The following is a 13477-nucleotide window of genomic DNA, read 5'->3' as shown; positions in this document are numbered from 1 at the left end:
ACAACAACAGTAATAACTACAACAATAAAAAACTAGATCAACAAAAGGGAATAAATAAATTTCTTTTTAAAAAAGTGTATGTTACTCACACTTTGCTTACATTGAAAAGTTATACCCCTAGCACTTTGTAAAGAATTGATGCTAAGTCAAAGTAGCCATTTGACGGTTTAGGTAGAGCAGAGTGGTGCAATACACCTAACCCCATTCATGTTTCACTTTGTTTTCCATTTCTGTCCTTGCTTGTTAAGTTCCACCTGTAAGTGAGATCTCTAGGAGTAAAACCAAACAATACTAAGGATGGGAATGTCGACGAGGAAATTATAATGACTCTTAATTCACAAAAATAATCACTTGTTTCTTCTTTTTTTTATCCCCCTCAATACTATTCCTTATCAAGGAAGTGTTGTAAATGATGTCCAATTAAAATTACTTGTCAAGGCAGAAAAATAAGGAGTTGAAGCAAGGCATTTATTCTTTTTTTTTTTTTAAGCACTTTTTTTTCCTCCAGGGTTGTTGCTGGGCTCGGTGCCTGCACCATGAATCCACAGCTCCTGGAGGCCACTTTTTCCCCCTTTTGTTGCCCTTGTTGGTGTAGCCTCGTTGTAGTTATTATTGTTACCATCTTGATGTTGTTCATTTTTGGATAGGACAGAGAGAAATGGAGAGAGGAGGGGAAGACAGAGAGGGGGAGAGAAAGACAGATACCTGCAGACCTGCTTCACTGCCTGTGAAGCAACTCCCCTGCAAGTGGGGGGGGGGGGCTCGAACCGGGATCCTTACGCTGGTCCCTGCGCTTTGTGTCACATGTGCTTAACCCACTGCACCACCGCCGGACCCCCCAAGGCATTTATTCTTTTGCAAAAGGACGTGTCGCCAACAGTGGCTGTCAGGCAGCAACTGCCCCCTCACTCTTCTCCCATATGTATTTTTTAATTTTTTTGTATAAAAAGGAAACACTGGAATTCGGGTGGTAGTGCAATGGGTTAAGCACAGGTGGCACAAAGCACAAGGACCTGCGTAAGGATCCCCAGCTCCCCACCTGCAAGGAGAGTCAATTCACAGTTGGTGAGGCAGGTCTGCAGGTGTCTTTCTCTCCCCCTCTCTGTCTTCCCCTCCTCTATCCACTTCTCTCTGTCCTATCCAAGAACAATGACATCAATAACAACAATAATAATTACAACAACAATAAAAAGGGCAAAAAAAGGGAAAATAAATAAATATTAAAAATTATTTTAAAAGGAAACACTGACAAAAAGCATAGAATAAAAAAAGTACAACTCCACATAGTTCCTACCACCAGAACTCTGTATCCCATTCCCTCCCCTAATAGCTTTCCTATTCTTTATCCCTCTGGGAGTATGGACCCAGGGTCATGGGATGCAGAAGGTGGAAGGTCTGCCTTCTGTAATTCCTTCCCTGCTGAACATGGGCGTTGACAGGTCAATCCATATTCCCATCTTGTCTCTCTCTTTCCTGAGTGAGGCTGAGCTCTGGGGAAAGGGACTCCAGGACACATTGGTGGGGTCGTCTGCTCAGGGAAGCCCGGTTGGCATCATGGTAGCATCTGGAACCTGGTGGCTGAAAGAAGAGTTAACATATAAAGCCAAGAAAATTGTTGAGTAATCATGAACCTAAAGGTTAAAATAGTGAAGATGAGGATTTGGGGGTCTTCATTTTGTAGATAGTTAGTAGGCATATTTTAGTTATTTTCCAAAGGGCCCATGACTAAGGAAGACTAAAACAAAAATAAATCAATGGGACTACATTAAATTGAAAAGCTTTTGCACAGCCAAGGAAATCATCAGCCAAACAAAGAGACCCCTTACAGAACGAGAGAAATCTTCACATGCCATACATCAGACAAGAGACTCATCATCAAAATATACAAAGAGTTCAGCAAACTTAGCAACAAAAAAGCAAATGACCCCATCCAAAAATGGGCAGAGGATAGGAACAGAACATTCACTACTGAAGATATCCAAAAGGCTAACAAACACATGAAAGATTGCCCCAGGTCACTGGTTGTCAGAGAAATGCAAATAAAGACAACATTGAGATACCACCTCACTCCTGTGAGAATGGCATGCATCAAAAAGGACAGCAGCAACAAATGTTGGAGAGGCTGTGGGGACAGAGGAACCCTTCTGCACTACTGGTGGGAATGTAAATAGGTCCAGCCTCTATGGGGAGCAGTCTGGAGAACTCTCATAAGACATGGACCTTCCATATGACCCAGTAATTCCTTTCCTGGGGATATAACCCAAGGACTCCATAACATGCAACCAAAGAGATATGTGTACACTTATGTCCATAGCAGCACAATTTGTAATAGCTAAAACCTGGAAGCAACCCAGGTGCCCAACAACAGATGAATGGCTGAGGAAGCTTTGGTATATATACACAATGGTATACTATGCAGCTATCAAGCACAATGAACCCACTTTCTCTGACTCATCTTGGATGGAGCTAAAAGGAATTATGTGAAGTGAGTTAAGTCATAATGACAAAGACAAGTATGGGATGATCCCACTCAGAAACAGAAGTTGAGAAAGAAGATCTGAAAGGGAAACTCAAAGCACAATCTGACTGAGTTTGGAGTCAGGCACCAAAGTAAAAATCTCTGGGTGGAGGGTGAGGGTAGATGTTAAGCTTCGTGGGGTGTATGTGGGGAGGTGAGATGGGACACAGTCTTTTGGTGGTGGGAATGGTGTTTATGTACACTCCTATTAACTTGTAGTCATATAAATCACTATTTAGTTAATATGAGAGGGGAAAAATTGATTGAATGTCTCAAACTTTTTAATGCACAGACCATAGGCCGAATCTTTGAAATGTTGACTCCTAAAAGCTTAGACTAGGGAGAACAGAAACAACTAGTGGCATAACTCTATAAGACACAGCAATATACAAATAATGTCAAAGGACATAAATTATGGTGATGTTGTGTATGATACTATAAATCCTAACAATAAGATTTTCAAAGGTAACTCAATTGCCAAATAATTTGGTTTTAGCAATAACTATTTCCTTCTTAAACCCTAAGACAGCAGGAACTTCCTGCTTCCTCTATAGAGCCTATATTTCCCCCAGTCGTGGAACCTCTAGGCTGGGGCTCACTGTCCTGCATATATTTCTCCCATATTTTATACTTGATGCAGAACTGTCTCCTTCACCCCTGGGCTGGGCTTCAGAGCTCACAATTTCCCCATCACTTAAATAAGGAAAGGAGGAAGAGACTCTGAAGGTCTCTGCTGGAGGATTAGCAAGCACTGCAAGGAACTATGATGTGACCTAAAAAATACACAAAACTACTAGCCACAGGTTGTCATAGATAACAATTTATAAAAAGAATTTTTGTACCAAACAATTTTTCTATTCATGTTTCTTTGAAGAGAAGACCTACGTGTCTCTCACAGAAGTAAGACCAAAAACAGGATTAGATTGTGAGACTAAGAGAAAAATCACTTGATTGTTTTTAGTTTGTAGCAGCTTATAGACAAGATAGTCATCTGTCACCTATCCCCTATGGGTCAAATCTGACCTATATCCTATGTCACTGAAACACAGTTGTGCTACTTCTTACATGTACTGTCAATCACTATTTGCATGCACAGTTACAGTATTTCATAGTTGTGAGAGTCATGACTGTAAAAGCCTAAATATTTTATTATCTGGATCTTTGCAGGAAAAAAAAGTATGCTTTCCCATCCCCAGAAACCCCTGTCATCTGTACTATAGAGTTTCCAAACTATAATTCTAGTGACAGTAGAATACTATCTAGAGATTTGTTTTACCTCATTTTTGAGAAATGTGAGGTAGCTTTAAGCAGTTTTTAGACTCAGTTTTGTAATGGAAAATAGATGAACACAGAGTGCATACTCTCCTGATTCACCCTATGTATGTATTTTAATCTGTGTGCCTGGTAGAGATTTGTATTTCCTCCATGATGTAGGGACACAGCCTAATTCTGTATTTCCTCTGCGCCTAATGGGCCTCACAGCACTCAGTGACTGCAGCTACTGTACCTCCTCCCTCTACATTTCTAAGCTAGTAGGCCCAAAACAACACTGCTCGAAAATAAAGATGACTAGGGAGGAATCCAGTTGTCTCAGGACTGACTGATATATACGAGGCACTAGGCCTCCCCATCTCAGTCTGTACCAAGGCCATAGATAAGAAACATGTATAGCAATTATGTGAAAGATTGCCTTTCTCTGTTCCCTGCTTACTTTGTAATGATGAAATAAGTCCATCTAGTCTGTTCCCTCCTCCCCTTTGAGGAGGGAGGGGAGGAGCAGGGGGCTGCAACGAAACTAGAATAAAACTGGGTACTTTTGAAAGGTTCGTGGAGAACTTCCCAGAGTGATCCGGAGTCTCCTCTACACCCATGTGATAAACTGTCTTTCACCAAGAACCAGGATCATTTCTGCAACAGTTGCACTGGGAATGAATCTAAAGACCAGCTTTCCCAGTGAAAGTCCAGATAAACTGAAGTTCATAAGTAAATATCATCTAAAAATTCTTGAATGGGGGACCGGGTAGTAGTGCAAAGGGTTAAGTGCACATGGAGCGGAGTGCAAGGACCAGTGTAAGGATCCTGGTTCAAGCCCCCAGCCCCACCTGCATGGGGGTCGCTTCACAAGCGGTGAAGCTGATCTGCAGCTGTCTTATCTTTCTCTCCCCCTCTCTCTCTTTCACCCCTCTCTCAATTTCTCTCTGTCCTATCCAACAACAACAACAACAATAATAATAATAACAGTAAACAACAAGGGCAACTAATGGGGGAAAAATGGCCTCTAGTAGCAGTGGATTCATAGTGCAGGCACCGAGCCCCAGTGATAACCCTGGAGACAAATAAATAAAAATTCTTGAGTGTGTTAAGCAAAGTGAAGACACCTTAGTCACTGTGTTATGACGGTGGAGTTACTAAGACACAGTGGTTGGGATGTAGACAGTGTTCTTCAAAACAGTTGAACACGGGGTGAAGACCAAGTTCACAGCATTCCCTCATTAGTATTAGACCATTAGAGGAAGAGAGGAAAAACTCCCAGCAGACCCATGGTGGTAGCTCTGTGATTGAGTGCTGGGTTGCCAGACCTGAGGCCCCAGGATTGGATCGCATCCTCTCCAGTGTCAGGAGGGTTGACTCTTCTTCAGGGTGTTGCTTCTCCAGGGCCCTGGAGCTGGCTACCACCTTGAATCCAATCCTCCTCCTCCACTATCTTGCCACCATCGTGTTAGACCAGGCATTCCTCTCAGCACAGGTAAAATGAAGCTAAACTTTAGTTATAGCTGTCTACTTTTAAAATCTGGGAGCAGAAAATGACCACATCGGTGTATAGACTTGCATACAAAAATGTGAAATTTCTGAGATTCAGAGATGAATTGTTTTGATTACTCCTACAGGGAGGAAAAATCCATCCAAGTGGACACATCAAATTTAACCATCATGACTGTATCAGGAGGTAAAGCAGCCTGTGAAATGTGTGATGCTGGCTGACTAACCTTGAATTCATCAGCTCTTGAAGAGTATGCTGAGGTTGTGTCAGGTGCAAATCTTACCCCTAAATATATTTTATCATCTTGATGCTAAAGGTCTATTGATTTCGAGTTAACAGATGTCTTATAGTATATTATGGGGGCATTTTGGAGGAAGTGGTGGGAATTTTTTTTTGATATCCTGCTTTGCTGCATTTCTTATGAAGTTACGTGTATATTTATTAATATCTTAAAAATACCCTGGATTTCTCCATAGTCAGATGCGTTTTGTGGCGTCCATGCAGCAGCAGCAGAGCACAGTGATCCACATTGTTTCTTGGCATTTTTTGGAATGTTCTGAGCACAGGTTTTGTCCACAGTGGATTTTAACAAGTGTTATGCAAGCCATTCATGAAGAGATTCCTTTCCCTGGGATGTATTAGTGGACTTAACTGTAATAATTGTGTTTATTTGCTGAATCATATACATGACTATATCTCTGGATATAGTCAGAACTCTGCAGAATTCCACAGATTGACTCTTTTTAAATTTAAACAGAGGGCACTAGTCAGAGAAGAAAGGGAGATGGGGTAGAGGTAGACTGAGAGAGAGACAGACAGACAGAAGACACTGCACCACTGTCCCACCGTTTGTGAATCCTCTTCTGAGCAGGTGTTCTCCTGTGGAGTCTGGTGCTCAAACTTGGGGGCACACATATGGTTAAGTGGTCAAACTCCACAGCCAGCTACCTCCCAGCACTGTAACTTTAGGAATATATAAAGATTTTGTTTCTTTAATGAGGCAAAGAGTGTCAGGGGGAAATGTTGGACTTGTAGAATGTACAGGGCTGGAATTCCTGGTCCTCTGGTCAGTCAGTCTCTCTCTCTCTCTCTCTCTCTCTCCCTCTCTCTCTTCTCTCTCTCTCTGTCTCCTGTGAAACTATCTTTCTATGTCCTAAGTCTCCTGCAAAATACTCTTAAATACATAGACAGAGAAAGCATAATGAGAAAAAAAGGTGCCTGGAATTATTTGGGGTCCCTCTGGGAACGCCCTGTTGAAAAGATGAGGGCTTGCCCTCAGGAGATGCTTCTTTGGTGCAGGTGGGGACCAGGGACTTGAACCAGAGTCCTTTTGTATGGTAGTCAAGTGTACCACTGCCCAGCCCAGCCCTTTTTTGTCTTTTAAGAAATCCCTAGGAGACAAGGATTGCTGGGTGCTAGGGTAGGGCCATTTCTTTCTTCTTTTTTTTATTTATTGGGGAATTAATGTTTTACATTCAGCAGTAAATACAATAGTTTGTACATGCATAACATTCCCCAGTTTCCCATATAACAATACAACCCCCACTATGTCATTTATCATCCTTCAGGGACCTGTATTCTCCCCACCCACCCACTCCCACCCCAGAGTCTTTTACTTTGGTGCGATATGCCAATGACATTTCAGGTTCTACTTGTGTTTTCATTTCTGATCTTGTTTTTCAACTTCTGCCTGAAAGTGAGATCATCCCATATTCATCCTTCTGTTTCTGACTTGTTGCACATAACATGAATTTTTCAAGGGCCATTTCTAATGTAATAAAGACTCTCCAGACTGCCTTCCACAGGAGACAAGGAGGTTTAAATTGACACTGGTCGTGTAGAAGGATTTTCTTTCCTTCATGCCCAATAAGCCAACTCTCTTTTTTATCTTATTTTTAAATTATCTTTATTTATTGGATAAAGGCAGTCAAAAATTGAGAAGGGAAAGGGTGATAGAGATGAAGAGAGACACAGAGACACCTGCAGCCCTGCTTCACCACTAGCAAAGCTTCCCCCAGTAGGTGGGGACCAAGGGCTCCCTGCACTTCCTACCATATGCACTCAACCAGGAGTGCCACCACCGGCCCTTAGCTGACACTCTATCACTAGGCTACAGCTCAGTTCGGCTTCTGGCTACAGATTTTCTTCTTCTAAGTCCACTGAAGGTTGTCATGGGCCTAAGTGCTGGTCCCGCTGGCTTCTGGCCACAGGTGATCCTGGTATTTCCAGCGCCCCACCCCTGACACGCCACCCACAGGACAGAGAGAAAGAACCACTCTCAGAGTGCAGGCTGAGTGAGCCTAAGCTGAGTGCAGGACCACTTTGGGCTCTGCCCTGAGAAGCTGCTGCTGCTGCTGCTGCCCTTGGGCTGCTTTCTGGGCCTTGAACAGACATAGTTAATAGCAGAATGGACCAAAGCTGACTTTTTCTTTCTTTCTTTCTTTCTTTCTTTCTTTCTTTCTTTCTTTCTTTCTTTCTTTCTTTTTTTTACAGACTGACTAGGCTTTTTTTTATTATTATTTTATTTAAGACAGGATAAATTAACAAAACCATAGGGTAGGAGGGGTACAACTCCACACAATTCCCACCACTCAATCTCCATATCCCACCCCCTCCCCTGATAGCTTTCCCACTCTCTATCCCTCTGGGAGCATGGACCCAGGGTCATTGTGGGTTATAGAAGGGGGAAGGTCTGGCTTCTGTAATTGCTTCCCCACTGAACATGGGCGTTGACTGGGTCGGTCCATACTCCCAGTCTGCCTCTCACTTTCCCTAGTAGGGTGGGTCTCTGGGGAAGCTGAGCTCCAGGACACATTGGTGGGGTCTTCAGTCCAGGGAAGCCTGGCCAGCATCCTGGTGGCATCTGGAACCTGGTGACTGAAAAGAGAGTTAACATACAAAGCCAAACAAATTGTTGAGCAATCATGGACCCAAAGCTTGGAATAGTGGAGAGGAAGTGTTAGGGGGATACTCACTGCAAACTCTAGTGTACTTCTGCTTTCAGGTATATATTTTGCATTAGTTTATGGATACATGTGAACATATGCTCTCTCTCACAGAAACTAGTATATATCTAGGTTTTGGGACTTTGTTAGAAAGTGAACCACCTGAGATGGAATTAGAGTATACTATGAAAGGAAAGGTCTCACCCGAGTAATCAAGCTGAAGGGTTGTCATTCCATACGTGAAGTCTCTGGACACAGTCTGAGGTAAAGCATGTTGAGGTGGCAAACGTTGTGTTGATTAGGTTGTGATCAGCAGATGCAATATTATTTGATATGGATTGGGAGAGGCATACGGAAAAGTGGGCCCTATCCAAGGGTACCAGGACTGGGGGAAATATAGGCTCTCTAGTGGAGATGTGAGGTTCCTGCTGTCTTAGGGTTCAAATAGACAATGGATAGTTAATGTTATCATCACATTATTTGGTAATTGGGTTAACTTCGAAAAGTCCTTTTGTTAGGGTTTGCTGTATAGTACCCAGTATCTTGTATGTAGCTGTGCCATTGGTTGCTTCTGATCTACTTGGTCTAGGCTTTTGAGAGAGTCCGCATATCAAATACACAGCCTATATATTAAAAAGACTCAGTCTGTGTTTTAAAAACTTCGAGACATACAATTAATTTTTCCCCTCTCATATTAATTAACTACTGATTTATATGACTACACTTTACTAGGAGTGTACATAAACACCATTCCCACCACCAAAAGACTATGTCCCATCCCACCCACCAACCCCCACTCCCCACCAGCCCAGGAAGCTGCATGTCTACCCCTCACCACAGGGTTTTTACTTTGGTGCCCTACTTTCAATTTAGTCAGAACCTGCTTTTAGTTTCCCTTTCTTCTTCTTTTAGCGTTTGCCCAGTTTCCCTTTCAGATCTTATTACTTAACTTCTGTTGATGAGTGGGATCACCCCATACTCATCTTTATCTTTCTGACTTAGCTCACTTAACATAATTCCTTCTAGTTCTGTCCAAGATGGGTCAGAGAAGGTGGGTTCATTGTTCTAGGATTATTATTATTATTATTATTATTATTATTATTTTACCAAACACTGCTTAACTCTGGTTTATGGTGATGTGGGGGATTGAACTTGAGAGCCTCAGGCATGAAAGTCTCTTTGCATAACCATTATGCTATACCCCCACCCCATATTATCTTTTTTAATAAATGCATATAACTTCATAGAGTATCATAACTTCTTTATGTAGTGATCTGTATAGAGGCATTTTGTTTTGCCTCTTTTTTATTGAGTTACTTGTTCTCGTGTTGTTGAGCTGAATGGTTTCTTTATAGATATTTGATATCAATTCCCTGTTAGATGTGTGATGTAAAAGTACATTTTCCAGTTAATTTGGTTGACTGTCTATCCATGTGTAGTTTGCTCCCTCCCTCTCTCTCTCTCTCTCTCTCTCTCTGCCTCTCTCACTCTCTCTTGATTTGTATGTATAAGGTCCTGAGAGGCTAATGGATGCTCCATTGTCTCATCATTGGTGAAAAGGAGGGTTAGGCTTTGCCCTAACTAAGAGCATGTCTGCATAGTTGGGGCTCTGGCTGCACCAGACTTCCCAGGACTGTGGATTGTCTGGGTGTTGTCACTGTGACTGTGTAGCATGGGATGTAGATTGGGCATTCACCAGCCATCATGGCCATTGGAGGTCTTTTCTGAGGAGAAGCCCAGGCCAGTGTCCCAGGGAGTGACCTCACCTCCCTGGGCTAGAAATCAACTGACTTGGAACCCTGGTCACCAGGCAACCAACCACATTCTATCCACTGACCCTTCCCCATGTTACTTAGCTGTCAAAGCTGAAATGAGGATGCTTTCTTGCATGAGGGTTCCCACTGGTGAAGGCCTGAAGAAGAGCTTCAGAGGAGGCAGAATGACTCGGTTTAGAATGTGGCTGAGTGATCAGTGTAGAAGCTTTTGCTCTTGCTGTTGCAGTGCTCCTAAGGTAACAGAGAGGGACCAGGACAGGTGTCCATACCATAGTCAGCCACAACTCAGATGCTGCCTGGACTGATGTGTGTCCCTCCCTAAAGTGTGTGTGTGTGTGTGTGTGTGTCTGTGTGTGTGTGTGTGTGTGTGTGTGTGTGTACCTGTCCCAGGCAGGAGGGTCAGGTCACACAGCTGGACAAAGCAGGCAGGCAGTATTGGGAGGGCTGTCTGTGGTGGTACCTACTGCCTGAGGTCGGTCCTCATCTTGGAGGTGTCTATCCCCCATCCTGGGAGGAGGTCTGAGCAGACAAAGCTGGGCTGAGGGGGGAGCAGAGTCCAGAGGCATTAGCAGCAACCAGGAGAGTGTGCAGGCATGGGAGGCTGTGACACTCTGGTCCCTGTCTCTGCAGAGATCTCTGTCTGGATACCTGGAGGAGGTCTCCAGCCTATACATGGATTCTCTGTCTGAGGAGGAGTGGCCAGAGGAGATGAAATCCTGGGGGTATCTGAGAACCAGGTGGAGGATGATATCCCTGGATACGTGCTCAGTAAGCTCCCTGGATGGCCAGTGGGAGCTTCCTGCCCAGTCAGCAGGCAGCAGCCTCCCCCAGGGCTGCGTGAAGCTGCTGGTGGGGAGCAGCCCTCTGCACAGTGACATCTTGCTCCATGGGCCTCCCAGGGAACTGTGTGCCCTGCACATACAGAGTGCTGGTAAGAGGGGAGCTGGGCTGTGTGGGCATTAGGGGGGCAGGACAGGGGCCCATAGGGAGGAGCCCCAGAAGAAGCTGATAGCAAGCCCATCAGGAAATAAACTGACCTCAGCCCAACCTGGGGGAGAGCAGCAGGGAGGGCATCCTGTTGAAGTCCTGGGCTGGGTCTCTTCCCCATGTCCTCATATGTGTGTGATGTAGGAGGGCCCAGGAGAGCTGATGTGGTGACTTCTCTGTTTCTCAGGTTCTTGGGATGCTGAGGAGATGCCATCAGGCCCCTGTTGCTGGGAAACCCTTGATCCAGAATCACCTGCAGGTGCAGACCCTTTGGCAGCTCTGGAGTCAGGGCCCTCAGCCAGGACTGCAGGGACCCCAGAGCTGCAGTCTGCAGAGGTCCCTTTGGGTGAGAGCTGGGGCCTCAGAGCTGGTCTTTCAGAGTCAGCTGTGGAGAAGGCTCTGGGCCCTGCTCCCACCCCTGAGCTGGCCCTGCCCTCCCTGGGGGAGACCTGCATTGCTTTTGTGATCTACTGCATGTTCATGTACCCTTTCCTCTATGGTTTTATTTCTCTGTTTTTAATTTAATTGAAATAAAGTGTTTGTTTGTTCTGAATTCATTTGCATTTTCCATAGTCCTCAGCAAATCCACACAGTGTTGTGCAGCCCTTGCTCTACTGAGTCACAGAGTGTGTCAAACCCCACAGGAAACAGTGAACTCAGAGCATCCACTCCCATCCTTCTGCCTACCCTGCAGCCCCTCTTCAGCTTCTGTCCTGTGCAGCTACAGGGCCACCTCCACTGCCCACCTCCCCTCTCTGGCATCCTCCCTGGCTGTGCCTCCAGCCCCTCTACTCAACAGCTGGAAAGTGAACATCACAATCTACAAGGTGGAGTGGTTGAGTAGCCAGTGAGCAAACATAAACTACAGATGTCCTGATTAGAGAAATAAAACTGGTGGTCTGGGAGGTGCTGCAGTGTTAGATAAAGCATTGAATGATTCTCAAGCGTGAGGTCTTGAATTCGATCCTCAGCAGAACGTATCTGGTTTTCTCTCTCTCTTCCTTTCTTCTTCATGAATAAATAAATAAAATCTTTTCAAATGATTTAAAAAAGAAATTTGTCTTTATTCTTTTTAAAATTATATTTATTTATTGGATAGTGACAGCCAGAAATAGAGAAGGAAGGGGGAGATTGGGAGAGAGCCAGAGAGACACTTTAAGATCTGATTCTCACTCTTGAAGGTTACCCCCTGCAGGTGGGGACTGGGGACTGGAACCTGGTTACTTGTGCACTGTAACATGTGTGCTCATCCAAGTGAGCCACCACCCAGCCCCAAAACTGTCTTTATTCTAAAAATTCACGATTCATTTTAGAAAATCAAGCAATAAACACAATAATGCCCAACAATAAAATATATAAATATTTGGCAAATATTCAGGATACAGGATAAGTATACAGAATTAGAATGTTTCTGTGTAACAATGTTAAAAATAAAAGGGGTCCGGGAGGTGGCACAGTGCATAAAGCATTGGATTCTCAACCATGAGGTAATTCCCGGCAGCACATGTGCCAGACTGGTGTCTGGTTTCTCTCTCTGCCTATCTTCCTCATGAATAAATAAAACAAATGCTTAAAAAATTAAATAAAACAATTATTTTATGATAGCAAAAATTATGAAATACTTAGGATAAAAGTAAGAAGACAGGAGTCGGCGATAGGGGAGTGGGTTAATCACACGTGGTGCAAAGCGCAAGGACCTGAGTTAAGGTTCCTGGTTTGAGCCCCTCGCTCTCCACCTACAGGGGAATCCCTTCACATGCAGTGAAGCAGGTCTGCAGGTCTTTCTCTTCCCCTCTCTGTCTTCCCTCCTCTCTCCATTTCTCTCTGTCCTATCTAACGATGATATCCATAACAACAACAATAATAACTAGAACAACTATAAAAAGACAACAAGGGCAACAAAAGGGAAAATAATTAAATAAAAAAAATTTTTAAATAAGACAAAATGTAAGGCCCAGAGACATAAATGTGTGTGGAAAGTATCCTGTCATATTTTAGCCCAGGTTTTAGCTGAGTCACCACAAGGTGGACAGAAGCTTCAGAAGGGTTGCTATGGGGCTGTGTTGTCTCTATCTTTGCTCACTCTCAATCTAGAGAAAACAAAATAGTCTCTGGGAGATGTGGAGTCATGCTGGTACTGAGCCATCTTGACAACCCTGTGGCAAAAAAAAAGTGATTACATATTTTATTTTATTTTGGAACTGGATCAGAGCTTGACTAGAGGGATTTTCTTGATGTTTCATCAGTTTTACTCAGATAATGATTATATATATTTTATACTGATAATTAAGAAGGTTGACTGGGTCCGAAAAGAATAAACTATGTAAGTACAGTTATTTGTTTACCACAATGACCTAACCTGGGGCCCATATTTATTCATATTTATTTATTTATTGCCTCCAGAGTTATTGCTGGGGCTCAATGCCTGCACCACGAATCCACTGCTCCTGGAAGCCATTTCCACCTCCCCCTTTTGTTGCCCTTGTTATTG

The 13477-nt window shown here is 43.7% G+C and overlaps 1 non-coding gene across 1 annotated transcript; it reads right to left on the bottom strand.

Moving 5' to 3' along the window:
• Positions 1-13187: 13187 nt before the first annotated feature.
• LOC132542877 (small nucleolar RNA SNORD20) lies at positions 13188-13258 on the bottom strand. The gene has a single exon (XR_009553848.1). It is a non-coding gene; the product is annotated as a small nucleolar RNA SNORD20 (small nucleolar RNA).
• Positions 13259-13477: the final 219 nt, after the last annotated feature.

Source organism: Erinaceus europaeus, chromosome 1 (assembly GCF_950295315.1).
Source record: "Erinaceus europaeus chromosome 1, mEriEur2.1, whole genome shotgun sequence".
In the NCBI taxonomy this organism is placed as follows: Eukaryota; Metazoa; Chordata; class Mammalia; order Eulipotyphla; family Erinaceidae; genus Erinaceus; species Erinaceus europaeus.
This window is presented reverse-complemented; position numbering and strand designations above follow the sequence as displayed.